Source organism: Amblyomma mixtum, chromosome 1 (assembly GCF_055824585.1).
Source record: "Amblyomma mixtum isolate Tamu chromosome 1, ASM5582458v1, whole genome shotgun sequence".
NCBI classification, from domain to species: Eukaryota; Metazoa; Arthropoda; class Arachnida; order Ixodida; family Ixodidae; genus Amblyomma; species Amblyomma mixtum.
Genome location: NC_143012.1, coordinates 131,116,131 through 131,131,123, shown reverse-complemented (window position 1 = coordinate 131,131,123; position 14,993 = coordinate 131,116,131). Strand labels below are relative to the sequence as shown.

The following is a 14,993-nucleotide window of genomic DNA, read 5'->3' as shown; positions in this document are numbered from 1 at the left end:
CTACAGTATATTAAAGCGCGCAGTGAGGGAATCGGACCTTTCGCCCAAACGCATAGTTTGGACTCCGGGCCATCAGGGCGTTAGAGGTGATGAGGCTGCGGACGCGGCTGCCCGAGCGCTTACCTACCGGGCACCTCATCCAGGCTCTTCCGGCTCGGAGATTGTGCAACCGCTTCTGCGGTTCAGAGAAATTCTGGACGACTATTGCGAACGCCATCGGCTTTTCCCGGTCCCTGCTAAGGGCCTGAGTAAAGCTGATGAGCGAACTCTCAGGCGCTTGCAGACCAACACTCTGTTCTGTCCTGCAATAGTGAAACATTTCGACCCCAAAATTGATGGGCGCTGCCCTCACTGTGGGGAAGTGTCCGATACCTTCCACTTCTTGGGCAGCAGCGGTAGCGGAAGCATGGTCCAACGTTCCTGTGCCTAAACGCATCCCGCAATTCATTGCAGATAGCGCCGCCGTGCAAGTATTCCGGACGAACAACGTTGTCCAACGTGATCACCGCTGTTGCCACCGCTACATCGAGGACCACGTGAACAAATCGTCATCCAGTCCCGTCTACAAAAGCAACGATCCGGATCCCGATGTCTTCACTTCTTGGGCAGCAGCGGTAGCGGAAGCATGGTCCAACGTTCCTGTGCCTAAACGCATCCCGCAATTCATTGCAGATAGCGCCGCCGTGCAAGTATTCCGGACGAACAACGTTGTCCAACGTGATCATCGCTGTTGCCACCGCTACATCGAGGACCACGTGAACAAATCGTCATCCAGTCCCGTCTACAAAAGCAACGACCCGGATCCCGATGTCTTCACTTCTTGGGCAGCAGCGTTAGCGGAAGCATGGTCCAACGTTCCTGTGCCTAAACGCATCCCGCAATTCATTGCAGGTTTGTGAAAAACTTCGCGTCATTCCATTTGCTATTAGTCCAAATAAGCTACTGCTGCTGCTGCTGCCCTTGGCGTCTTTTCTTGTTCGGTTTTTGGGCCGTCACTTCCTAAAAGTGCGTTATGCCTGATAAGTACTCGTCCTGCCATGAAGTCTTTGATAAAGTCGACTTGATAATGATATGTTCTGAATGTGACTTGCAGTTCCATCTTGGAAAGTGCAGTGGCATATCAGAACGGTCCTTTCGACAAATGAAAGAATCAACTAGAAAAAAACAAAAATACTCATCTTGCAAGCCTTCTGGAAGCGAACATGAAACACAAAATCCGTCTGAAAATATACAGGCAGAGCTGGCAGAAATCAACAGAAAGCTGTCCCTAATTCCGGCACTCGAAGCAAAATTGAATAAACTGATGAACTTGCAGGAAACTGTTGCAAGTATCGAGAAATCCGTCCAGCATTTGTCGGATACTTATGACGACATAAGTACCACACAAAACAGGCACGACCAGGAAATTAGCGACCTGCGTCGACGGGTAGAGGCTATGGAAAGTTCCCCAGAACTGGAAACTGTGCGCGGACTAAAACAACAAATAAACGATATAGAGCAATACAGTCGAAGGCAAAACATCGAAATCCACGGTCTTAAGCCACAAGAAGATGAGGACCTCTTGGAAGAAGTAAATAAAATAGCTCAGCACCTTGAGATCGCAGAACTGTCTGAAGATGACATTGAAGGATTGCACAGACTGCCCTCTAAACCCGGCAGGCCAGATGTAGTAATTGTCAAATTTGTGTCGCGAGCTCTCAGATCAAAATGGTTTGAAAGAAGGAAGCAGTTGCAGACTAAGAAACCTAGAGTCATATTCTTTGACAACCTGACGGCAACCAACAAGCGTCTGCGCTGGCTCGCCAAACATAAAGCGAAAGAAAATGGGTATCAGTACGTTTGGATTTCAGAAGGGCGAGTCTTCGTGCGCAAATGCCCTGGTGCAACTGCTGTCAGGATCTCAAACGAAGATGACCTCGAACAAATTGTCTAGCGTTCAGTTCATGCACAGTGCGGCATCCAAATCAAATCATGGCCACTTACACCACTGAATCCTTTAACAGACTGTATAACAGTGAAAACTGGTTGCATAGGAAGCACGTTGCTGTCTTTCATATGGACGCGAGAAGCCTCCGGAACAAACATGTGGAAATCGAAACATATCTTTCTCTTATTGCATGTGCCTTTGACTGCTTGGTTTTTACAGAAACTTGGTATTCTGATAGCTCAGAGGTACTCAGTTTTTGTGATTATAGACGCGTTTCTGTTTATCGCTCGGAAAGACGTGGTGGGGGTGTTTCCATATATGTTCGGCAGCATCATCTGTTTGAATGTTTGCAAGATTTCACATGCGTGAAGAATGATTTTGAAACAGTCGCAATTGTGTCCCGTAATGTACTCGTTCTTGCAGTTTACCGCCCTCCCCATGGCATCCTTGAAAAATTTCTTAGTTTTGTGGAAACACTGCTGGTTCTTGCAAATGCCAAAAAATGGCATGTAGTTGTTGTCGGCGATTTCAATGTTGACCTGTTTTCAGCTGAACAACCGAAATGTCAACTTCTCGAAGTTATGCTTGCAAATAATTGTGAAAACCTAATAACCGAGGCCACTAGAGTAACTGCACACTCAAACATGTTGATTGACCTGTGTTTTACAAACATTCCAAAGGATATAACTTTGTCCGGTGTCCTTTGTTCTGATATTAGCGACCATCTATCTATATTTTCAGCCCTTCCAATAGATGAAAATTTTCAAAGTATAAAATACACTAGAAGACGTATTAATCACCAGAGTGTCAGTTTTTTCACGTCTTTAGTTGCTAGCTCACAATGGGTAAATGTGTACTCTGAAAGTGATCCCTCTCAGTCATACGATGCATTCATTTCCACACTACAACACTGCTATAATGCTGCCTTCCCTTTATCAACTGTGCTTCAGTACAAAAAAGCCCGGAAACCATGGATAACTAAGGATCTTTATAAGCGCATCAAGCAGAAGGAAAAGATGTTTAGTCTGTTTCTAAAAACACGTGACGTTGAAACACTGCATGAATTTAAACGCTTCAGGAACAGGTTAAATTCAGATTTAAAAAAAGCCAAATTCGCGTTTTTTCAACATAAACTTCCGAACTTAGCGCGAAATAGCAGCAGAGCGTGGAAAGTTTTTCGCGAGTTGACCAATGCTCCTACAGCAGACTTACCATCTGAATTACAAATAAATGGAAAAATATATTCTCGCGAATCGTTAGCCGGTCTGTTTAATGATTATTTCATAAATGTCGGAGCTCCAATGACCATTCCCGATAACCAACCAGAGTGCAGGCCTGTATATTATATTAACGATGTCATAAATGACAGTGTATTTCTTGCTCCTACTTCTGAAGATGAAGTTATTTCTCTGTTAAGTTCCCTTGACAACAAATCCGCAGCTGGCGAAGATGATATTAAAGCCCTACCGACTAAAGCAGTTGCTAGTGTTATCGCAAAGCCCCTAACCCATATTTACAATCAAATGTTATCCCTTGGTGTTTTTCCACAAAGATTAAAAATTGCTCGTGTTACTTTAATACACAAAGGTGGTAAATACAATGAGTTAAACAATTACAAACCAATCTCAGTCTTATCACTGTTCTCCAAAGTTGCAGAGCGTATCCTATATAAACGATTTAGTACCTTTTTATTGTCAAAGAAAGTTGTTGTCGAACAGCAGTATGGATTTCAAAAAGGAAAATCAACAGAAACTGCGCTGCTGCGCATTAAGGACAAAATCATTCGGAATATTGAAGCTAAGTTATTTACAGTTGGAATTTACTTAGATTTTCGGAAGGCATTCGATTCTATACAGCACCATATCTTGTTCAACAAGCTTGAAGCATATGGCTTTAGAGTCATCACACAAAGTCTTATACGCAGTTATCTGCATGAGAGGTCCCAGTTCACATCCATACACGGCATTGCATCGGGGAAAGGTAACATTAAATACGGCGTTCCTCAGGGCTCTATACTCGGGCCGCTGTTATTCGTTCTGTACATCAATGACATCGTTAACATTTCGTCAGCGGGAGAAGTGTTGCTGTATGCTGACGACACAAGTGTATTTTTTTCTGGAGAGAGCCTTGACGAACTTGAGGCGACGTCAAACGCATGGCTGCATGAGCTTAGTTTATGGGTATTAACAAACAAGCTTCAAATAAATACAAAGAAAACAAAATATATGATATTTTCTTCAAAAAATAAACCCAATGTCTTCAACCTAAACCTGAACTTTAATGATGCATTGCTTGAGCGCGTAGATTGTCATTCTTTTCTAGGTGTTACTTTTCAGTCGAACTTGTCATGGTCCTATCATGTAGAAAATATAAGAATGAAAGTAGCCAGATCTATTGGAATGTTATGCCGCCTTCGAAATCTCGTCCCTGCCAGGCTCAAAAAACAGCTTTATTTTTCACTTGTACACTCACACTTTAATTACTGTGCTTTAATATGGGGAACTGGAATTAAGACCGATAATGATAGATTATCTGCACTGCAGCGAAGGGCGATTAAAACATTATATAAAGAAAATGTACACCCTGTAACCTTAATGAGAACACAAAATATCCGACCTTTTCACGAAATATACACACAGAAATTATCTGCCTACATATTCTCTGAAGTATCAAGCAATTACAGTAGATTTGTTAGTCATTATCTAAATAGAGATACTGGCCACAATTTGCGTAGGACTTTCATTGTCATAGAAAAAATTACCGACGATTACGTTACTTCCTAATGCGAAATTTGAGCGCAGCAAATAAGCTGTTTCACCTTTTCGATAGATTGAGGCAAAGAAATCGAGCAACACATGTATGCGCTATCACAGAATTTTTTTTTTTATTTTTCACACGTATTCGCAATTTCGGCTCGGGCAGTGCACATATACAGATCCGCCGCCACCGATCTGGCTCTCTGATTGCCACCGCACAGGGGTTGCATTGGAGGAGGAGCGAAGAAAGGAATTAAGTTCGAGCCGGCGCTTTGACAACCGGAGAGTCGCAGGAAGAGGGGGGAGGGGGGCGGCGTGTACACCCAGCGGCAAACGATGGGGGCAGAAGCGCGCGCAGCAAGCGGACAACACGATAAAGGGAGGAGGGAAGAGATAGCAGCGACTGACTGATGCCGCTGACGCCGATAGCGCTGGGGGGATGAAAGGGGGGCGGAGCTGGTTACGAGGCCGACGACGACGCGAAACCCAGGAACGGACGCCAAAGAGCTGCGCTCTAAAACCAAGGACAAAGTATGCTAAACAGACAATTGATCATCAAATTATGAAACTATGTAATAATTACCCAGACATTCTCGAGATCGCAAAATCATGTAGAAGTCTGAGAACTTTCAAGCGCAGAATACAACTTCTTTTCACTCCAAACAGCTTGCCAAACATGTACGAATAATGATTTCTAATTGCAAACTTATTGTGTTCTCGTTTCTATATTTGTGTACAAAGTGTTAACAATATGTGTTTTTCTTTTTGAACTTGCTCCATGTGCATTTTTGTACGGTGATGACTGCTGTATCCAATTGTATGTGTACTGTCTCCATGTATTTTGTAACCGGAATTGTATTTTGTAACCGCTGCTGTTGTGCCCAGTGGGGCCAGGGCCTCGTCAGGAGACAATTAACTCCTTTTGTCCTGCCCCACGGGCAGTACCATGTATTGCCCATTCAATAAATAAATAATGGTTTGGGCCTGTCAAAAGAATCCTTCCCTTCCCCCCAACCTTCCCCTTCCGGAGAGGTATGGGAGGCAGCCCTGCTCAACTGCTCGAGGCTGGAGTCTCAAAGGGGTCTAGTCCAACGGGCGCGAGTAGCGGCCTCGTCCAGCGGGGTCCCGGACTAAGGACTCCACCTATGTAAAGGGCCATTTTTGGTCTGCAAACTCTCCTTTTGTTTATTAAAAAGTTTTCACCACCACCACCGACGGACTGATCTTCGTGGTTCCGAAGCATCTTGTTGGTTACGTGGTCGTCGCCAGCGGCCGCGGTGGTTTTAATCTGGTTGAGGGCGCCGCCGACTTCTCCTGCCGTGATGTCGGCGTCCATGTTGGTGTTTTGAGCACCCGTGTATCCTGAAAGGATGGGAATTTCAGTGGAAGTATTGATGTATTTTGTCTTTCAGGGTAGCGATGAGTTCCTCATTTGTTCCCTGAAAAGCGTGTATGACACGGGTGAGGTTCTTGTGAGATGTGGATTTGGTGTAAGTTGGGTCCAGTAGATGTCTGAGCAAGAACCACGAGTTTTTTCATCCTAACTGGCCGTTAAGACGTTCGCAGGTTTGATGCCATTGCTCCTGACTCAGTTTGATGGAGTAATCTTCGATCTCTCGCTCGAGGCGAACGAGACAGAGCTTGAGGGGTCGGTTGTGTTATTGGCGGAGCCAGCCAGCGCTGACTGCGCCGGGCCTCCCACATGTGTATGAGTTTGGCGTCGGGAGAGGGGCCATCCTCGTCCTGGGTAGTGGTGGAGGTGGCATTGGCGGTGTCTTCGAGCAGCGAATTTGTCCATGTGTCCAGGTCGTCTATGGGGGCCGAAGTGCGTTTGGCACGCACGTATCGAAAGGCGTCCCAGTTAGTGTGCCTGATTGTTCGGTTGGGGGCTTTGCTGTGTGTAGCCGTGAAGGTTGTGCTGAGAACATAGTGGTCGCTACCTATGTTCATGCCGAGGTTTTCCCAGCGTGCGTCTGGGATGTTGCGCGCGAAAGTGAGATCGGGGCAGCTGTCCTGTGTGACACTGTTTCCAATGCGAGTAGGCCTGTCGGGGTCTAGGAGTGGTGTCAGGCCCAGTGTTTGGGCCTGACACTTTGGATCCCTTACGACCGCATGCTTTGCGGGGGTAGCCCCACTCGGTATGCGGCGCGTTGAAGTCACCTAAGATGAGTAGCATCCCTGTATGTGCAGTCGCGCAGGCCTTAAGAACGAGGGTTGCCACTCGTGTGCTTTTGTCGCTAGGGGGGGCTGTAGACGTTGAGGATGTGGAGCGGGGCTTGTGAGCGGCTGTTTGGTAGGACCTGTACGAAAGTGTGCGGAACCTCGGCGTAACTAAGGTCTATATGATTAGCTGCTAAATTTCGATGGACCAGAATGGCGGTGTTGGGCCGTTGGTCTGGTGTCGTTTGTTGGTTATATGCGGCGTAGGTGGTAAGTTTCGTGTCCATGTAGGTTTCCTGAAGTGCGATGATGTGGCGGGTGTGCGGCTGGGCCTGCAGGGTGTGCTCCAAGGCTCGCCGCTTCGCCTTAAAGCCCCTGCAGTTCCATTGTGAACTGTGAAGGGGGAGCTAGCCATCGCGTTTCCCGTAGGGTTCGGGGCGCTGTGATAGCGCGAGGGGTGATTTAAGAATGCCGCCTGCACGTGAGCGCACGGTTGCACTCTCCGATGTGGCGACAATAATGGGTGCTGGGTAGTTAGGAGGGGTTGTCGACTTCAAGGGGGTTGCGGATATCGGGGGATTCGTGAGGGTATCGAGCCTGGCATGAAAGGTTTGGATGTCGGCTGCCATTGTGGCGCAGCTTTCTACTAGACGGTCAATGGTGGGGGCGAGTCGAAGGAGGGCGCCCTCGAATTGGGCCATTCGCGCATCAGCTGCCTCGAATTTGGCATCTATGTCTGCTTGTGAGGAGGGGGGAGGTGCTTTACGCTTCGTGCCTTTAGACTACTCAGTGTCCATGCGTGGATCACCTACGGGGTCCTATGTGGGAGCGTGAGCCACCTGCTGCGGTTGCAATTTGGGGTTTGCCTGTGCTGATTCTAGGCTATGAATTTTGGCATTTGCTTTGGCCCATTGTAGCTGTAGTTCCTTGACCATGTCTGCCAGCTCCCTTACCTGTGAATCTGGCGGAGAAGCGGTGACTTGTGCAGAAGTCTTCCATCCAACTTGTTTGGCTGCTTTGATCTCCGGCCGGGCTTGAGAGCTGGCCCGAGAGCTGCGTGAGGCGGATGTGGAACGGCTGCGAGTGCGGCTGGAAGGGCTGTCCCTGCCGAGCGGGGGGAAGGAGACGTCCCGCAGTAGGTTGTGGTCGTCGTAGTTGCGGTCTCGGGACCGGGACTGACGTCCGGGGTTTGTGGAGTTGGAGCCGGTATCGGTGTCAGTGACCGATGGGGAAGACTAGAGCCGAGTGGAGGACGTGAATCGATATTTGCAGCTTCTGCTGCCTGTAGGGTGGGCACCTTTGCAGACGATGCATGAGGCTTGGCACGTGGGCTGTTGGCCAGCTGGAAGAGGGTCATGTGCTACGCCACAGCATCGGCAGGTTGGATGTCGTGGTTGGGGGAACACATCCGCGCTGTGGCCTAGCTTCCGGCAGTTGAAGCATGCCTCCGGACGGCTTTTGTAGGGGGACACCTCAAAAGTGAAGCCGAGATACCGCACGTAGCAGGGTAGCTTGGCATTAGCGATAGTCACCAAGAAATGTCGTGTGCGGCCCATGCGGCGTGCGGCGACTACGGGGAGATCGGGGTTTCGAGCTTGGAGCTCAGCGAGGATCTCAGCGTCGGTCTCGTGACTGTACGCTCTGTAGGTGATTCCTCGCACGGAGTCATCGGGGGCTGGGGCATACGTGAATACCAGGATGGCGTTGGAGTCAATGGTTAAAGTTTGTATTTTAGCATACAGGAACGCCCGGTCTTTGTCCGGTGTGCTGATGGTGACAGTGTTGTTTGTGGGGTGGATGCGGACTTGGTCGGCGGTGATCGCAAGGCGGCCGTCGATCTTGGCGGCGTTGTAGATGGCCATCGCCAATTTGGCCGGACCGACTGCGTTGAGGTCGACGGTACCTTGCGGTCGGAAGACTATTTTGTAGTCCTCTGTAGGCAGGCGAGGAAGTGGTCGTCTTTTAGTCGGCGGAGGTGGACGGCCGCGGGGTCGTTGGTCTGTCTGGACAGTGGTGGCTGCGGGCGTTTGGGTGCTGACCGGCGGCGTTGCGGGGGGTGGCGGGCGTCTGTAGCGGCGTTGCATTTCGAGCGCCGTCCAAGTGCCATCGGCCAGCTCCGCAGCGGTAACATCCGTGCCGGTGACTGTGTACTGCATCTTTAAATGCAGGGAAGCGCCGTCGAGGCGAAGCGGGCGTCGCCGCCGCAGCTTGGAGCAGAGCACGCACTAGGCGTGCTGAGCCGTTAGGCCTAGCTCCCGTGGTCGGGCGTGGCCGCAAATCGGCCGTAAAGTTGAAGGCACTCGCCTGAAAGTGGTTGAAAGTCCCACAGGTGACGCCGGATGGGTGGCGGGCCGTCCTGTGAAAAATTGGTGGCTGTAAATAGCCGGAAACTGGTGAAATCGCCGGAAAATCGCGGACCGCATCCGAGCGCAGTCGGCTATCCCTCATAACGCCTCGGAGCCGTGATTACTTTGTGCGCTCACACATTTATTTATCTAACATTGCGTTAGCATTAGAAGCGTCTTTGCAAGCAGACATGGCTACCACCGTCATGCCTGACATGATGCAAAACTTGTGACATCATCACAACCCGCCTACCGAATTGTGGGCAACTGCCCATCACAGCAGGTGCCAGTTAAATTAACGACCAGTCTCTAAAGGTTGCTCGGGAAGAGCGATCTGGGTCTCACAAGCCGCACAGGTGGCTGTGCTTGAAACAACCTCCTGTCATTCCGGTGGCACATCGCTTAACCGCTGCGCCACTTCGCCAGGAGTGGTATGAGGACTGCCAGCGATGTATGAAGGAAAAGTAGAGAATGACCCATTGCGCATATAAGGCCACTCGCTACAACATAAGCAGCACCAAGAGAAAATGTTAACAAACTCAAACGATCAATCCAGGATCGCCAATAGTGTGTGATTTACTTTAGATGCCTTCAAACGCCGCACGCGGCATTTCTGAACGCAGCGGCAAAACATTATTTAAATCAACATGCAAAAGGGGCAAAACTACACATTAAAAGACATAGTTTTTTATTTTTTATCAATTCAATGCATCTGCAGCGCCGAAGGCTTTATTGTAGAGGTTAATTCCACGAAAAGCACCGAAATAGTTAATAGACACATCAAAACAGGACATATTAAAAGAAGACACAGGATCGTTGACAGCATTACTGTCGTCTATAAATAAACCTTCGCTTTCAGTTTAGGCTACATTTTTATTTATACATGTACCTACATTCACCCTCAGGGGCATTACAGTAAGTGCGGGGATGTGTAATACAAAGTTTACAGTGGTTTAGCGTCGAGGAAAACGATATACAAAAAAGAGAAAGCAACAATAACTCAATCATTGCGTCCAGGACATAAGACATAAGCGCAGCTCGCGCGTCAAAATGATGGCGTAAATGAACACCCAAAGCCTAGAATTATAGCACACACTGTAAATATAAAATTTAAAACATGTTAAGGGGCAGGGATTATTCGCACAAGAGCTGAGAGACAGGTCAGTGATTAGAGATTTAATCAAGTGCAGCCTTTAACGCTGCGGTAAATTCTGAACCTGATACAGCCACAGTTATGTTCCGGGTGAGGTCATTCCATAGAGTGATTGTGCGTGGAAAAATTAATCTTAAATAAAAAAGTTGCGGGATGGGCTGCTATTTCTTTAATCTTATTCGGGTGACCTCTCCGCTGTGATATGCACGTAGGAGAGAAAAAATAGGCATCCTTGGTCAAATGTTTAGGGGAATCCCCCAAGGTGGAGTAGATTTGTAATAAGGGAGTAATTACTCATTGGCATCCACCCGAGCGCAGCCATACGGCTACAATGGAAAGCTATACAGCTCTCTCAGAAACTTCGTAGTTAAAGAAAAATTCGTCCTGGTCCGGGGATCGAACCCAGCACCACCGCTTCACCGGAGCAGTCGCTCTACCAATTGGGCTAACCAGGACGGCAAGCTTACGGTAGGGCGAGAGCGAATTGATCAGTAACTCGAAGTGGGTTATTGAGTTATTGAATAACTTCGAGTTATTGATCAATTCGCTCCAGTCTCCGTGGCGTAGTCGTGAATGATGTCAAGTGCTGTTTGTAAGGCATCCTTCTGCTCGCCGATGGACCCCTGATGTGTCCACGCGGTGACGTCGTCAGCATAAACCGCATGCTTCAAGCCTGGTACGTCCGCAAAATGCCTCCGTAGCTGGTGCGTAGCTATATTAAACAGTGCTGGGGAGATAACCGAACCCTGAGGGACGCTTACTACGTTGGGGTGGATAGAACTGGTGTCCTGACCAACTTAGACCTGGTAGCTACGCCCCTGTAGGAAACCAGCTATGAAGTTGTATATTTTTCCTCTGGTCTGAGGTCACGAGCCTTTTTCATGATAGTGGTGTGGGGACACCGTAAAAGGCCTTGCGTATGTCCACTCCGACAACAGCCGCTGGGTGTACCGAGTTAGGGTCGAGGACGTCCTCTTTGAGGCGGAGCTGTAGGTCTTGTGTAGACAGTCATTGGCGAAATCCATACTGTGTGGGGGCCAAAGGTCGTGATCTTCAAGGTACCACATTAATTGTGCGTTGACCATGCTCTCCATTACTTTACAGACGCAAAAGGTTAAGGAGATAGGACGGAGGTTGGATTAGGTATGTGGTGGCTTGCCAGGCTTCGGAATGGATTTGACCACCGAGAACTTCCAAGGGGAATTTACTCGGGGGGTAAATTACGCAGATGGGCCGCGCACACCTGATCGGCTCCCGGAGTACTACGTGCATTAGCATGGTGCAGGCCATGTTCCACCTCGGGCATGGTGAAGGGCTTGTTAAGGGGGTCGCTGTCCTCGGAAAGCTCATCCTTATCGTACGTGGTGTCTTAGGGGCAAGACGTCTGCGGGAAGAACACTTGAGCGGCCTGTTCGGCGCGTTCCTTAGCGTTGATTCCTTCTCGGAGAGCAATGCGTGCCGTTCCTTCCGATGGCCGAGGAGCGAACGCAGGATGGCCCAGACTTTAGACATGTGAGTTTGCCCGTTGATAGAGTCACAAATTTCCATCCGGCGGTCTGATGTGAGCCCGTCGGTATAATTTTCTGTGAAGCGCTGTATGTTACGTAACCTCTTATTGTGCCGCGCAGCACGGCCAGGCCGCCTGTATTGCCTGAGAATCCGACGTCTTCTATTCTATAAGGTAAGCAAATGCCGCTCAGGCACGGGGTGGTCAGAGGAAACCCGTAGGCTCTTGGTGGCTCTCCGCTTGGCTTCGCATAGCTGTGATACTAGCTGGTTAATGTGCCTGGCTGGGGGCTGCTGCCGCAGTACCTCACGGTATTTATCCCATTGTGTGATATGGCTCAGCCTCGTAGTGGCATCTGGCTTCATCTTCGTGTAGACGTGGTCTGTGCGAGAACGTCTAAGTATCGGGAAATGGTCACTTCCCAAGCAGTCGTCTAACACTTCCCATCGAAACAGTTGTGGACGGGTGCTCCAGGTCAGATCAGGTGGCGGGTCTGCTTGGTGACATGTCTGTCCTAGGCGAGTGTCTGTTTGGGGTGTGTTGAGAAGCGTCAGCCCGTGCTCCGAGGCTTCTTGCATGACATGTCTGCCTCGCCGGCTGCATGTGTCGCATCCCCATGCGACATGCTTAGACTTGAAGTACCCGCATTAGAGTATAATGTCTTGCGGATAAAGCCTTTTAAAATGGAAGATGAAGCTGAGGTCAACAGCTGCGTGATTAGCCTTATTTTTTGTATTTTCGGGAAAGATGTAAGTGAAGACGAGGATTGCGCGCTGTGGTGAGACTTGTACCCGACAACCAACGACGCTTAGGGACGCGTTGCATCATGGTTGCGTGTCTAGCTGCACATGCGCATACTGCTCCCCTACTCACGTACAGTGCTGTTTTCGCGGGTGCAGCGAGATCTTCAGACGGAGCATATCCATCATAGCCCTTTATTCGCATCACTGGACCATTGACCTCCTGAAGGGCGATAACTAATAGACTCTTGTCGTCGTGCTTGCGGAGGAACCGGGCGATGATGTCCACCCTCCTGCTGCGAAGCGACCGACAATTCCACTGAAGGACGGTTGCCCACGGCAGTGGTTCTGAGAACAGGCCATGGTGAGGCTGTGTGGCGTTAGAGGCAGTTATGTTTGGTGCTGCCCGAGGAGTAGCTAGAGCGGGAGCTGCGGCGATTGTCGGATGAGTAGTGCCAAAAGGGAACGTGCCCGAAAGCATAAGACGCTCCATGATGGTGTGGACGATTGTTTCTATGGCCCGACTAATAAGCTCTTGGAATCTTTGAAGGATGGACTGCTCTATTTATGCCATTGAAGACGCCGCTCGAAATTTCGGGGTGTCATTGCAGTGGGAAGATATGTATTATCGCAGGGCTGCGAGAGCGCTGTCGCTGAGCTACTTCCTTTCGAGATGACTTTGCCGGTCCTTAAGAAGCAGAATGCTTGGCGAGCCCACGAGGCGAACTTGAAACTGATAACACATCTTCACCACATGTCCGTTCGCCTGTTTAGCAACTTGTGCGTACGTGTTTTGGCTGCTTTCAGAGTGTGCGAGTGCCACCTTTGGGCCGGTATAGAAGCTGCGCTGTGTTGCCTTGGCTACCGGTATGTACGAGTTTTCTTCCTTTTCGTTCTCGAGTTGGCTGTGCTGACGTCCTTGTGCCTGCCCTTTCTTGCGTTGCTGTTTTCTAGCCGCTTTATGCTTTTGCCGTTGCGCAATTTCTTTTTTCACTGGTCGCCATTTTGGACAATTTTTGGCCGTGGCCAAATGAGAACCACCGCAGTTCCAGCATTTCGGTTCTGCGTTCGGGCACGGCGTGCCCTCTTCGTGTTGCCGCAAATCGCAGGTGGAGCATATTGCTGCCCCCACGTTGGGGCATGGCTCCTTGCGATGTCCAGTCTTGTGACATACCGGGTGTCCCAGCTAAATATAAGCAAACTTTTAAAAAAGGCGAAGTGTCCTAGTCCAGTGAAACCAACTCAGGGTTGTTCATAGTCGCGTGGCCGACTCTTGAGTATTTTTTCGCTCTTCAAAGTTCATTAATTAGTTAAGTTTAATTAGCTAACTTTTTAATTATTAACCCCAGGAAGAAAGTGTCAATGCAAAAGTTTTAGATCACCTCAAAAAACCGCTAGTAGTGCTGTTTTCGCCAAGTTACGATTTACGTAGCTTCATTTATTGGCCTTAAAAGAAAGTTGTCACGTGACCAGCTGCTCGCTCACTTCTCTGCCCCACCTCATCGAGGAGAGGACTTCAGAAAAAATGGATTTTACTGTTTAAGGCGCGTCTTGGGACGTTGAAGTGGCACAGTTGTCATGTGGAAGCCTTTTCTTATTGTGCGGGTTATGGTTAAAGGACGGTAAAAAACTACTTTACGTAAATATTACTTTGCTACAAATGTCTTAGTAAGCTGTTCCTCAAAGCGATCTACAGCTTTTCCATTGACACTTTGTTCCTCAAGTCAATACTTAAACAGTTAGTTAATTGAGCTTAACTAATTAGTCAACCTTAAAGAACGAAAAAATACTGCAGACTAGGTCACGCGACTCTAAACAACCCTCATTTGGTTTCAGACGGCTAGGACACCTCGTGTTTTTTAAAAGGTTGGTTACATTTAGCTGGAACACCTGGTATATCGCAAAATGCAGCTCACGGAGGGTGCGGAAAAACACGGAGCGTAAATGACCGCAGTCCGGCTTTGTAAGGTAGCCTGTTACCTTCAAAAGTTATCGTGGCAGTGCTTTTGTCCCCAAGTGGGCACGCTTACAGGATTTTGCACTTGCGGCAATGCAAACAGCTGATTAGTTCCTCAGAAGTCATATCACCAGCGTCTCTAATGATTCCTCCGATTTGATTACGACCAATGGTTTCCTGTGGTTGAAACGGCACGTCCTTTCCATTGATTGTCAGGGATTCTATAGCGAGAAGTGCATTTCGCACCTCGGGTTACAGCGCGTCAACAGCGAGCTGGTTGCGAGCTGGTGGCTGGTTGTAGCGGACCGAAAACACCGGTAACGCATCTTCCTCACAGAGACTGATATAAGCCGCAATATGGCGGGTTATGAGTCTTTCTATCCGTATGAAGTGCTCATCCATGATTCGGCACGGTTGCTTAGGACGAAGAATGATGGTGTGCTGGTAT

General features: G+C 48.8%; 1 protein-coding gene across 5 annotated transcripts in view; it reads left to right on the top strand.

Annotated features, from left to right (window-relative positions):
- Positions 1-14,993, top strand: part of LOC149367607 (FMRFamide receptor-like) — a 1,196,541-nt gene that overhangs the window by 804,827 nt on the left and 376,721 nt on the right. Inside the window, exon 6 of one of the 5 annotated variants that reach the window (XM_089556396.1) lies at positions 13,396-13,455. The exons of the other annotated variants lie outside the window; for them this stretch is intronic. The gene's annotated coding sequence lies outside the window, so the exon portion shown is untranslated. The remainder of the gene's footprint in view (positions 1-13,395; positions 13,456-14,993) is intronic. 5 annotated transcript variants of the gene reach the window in all.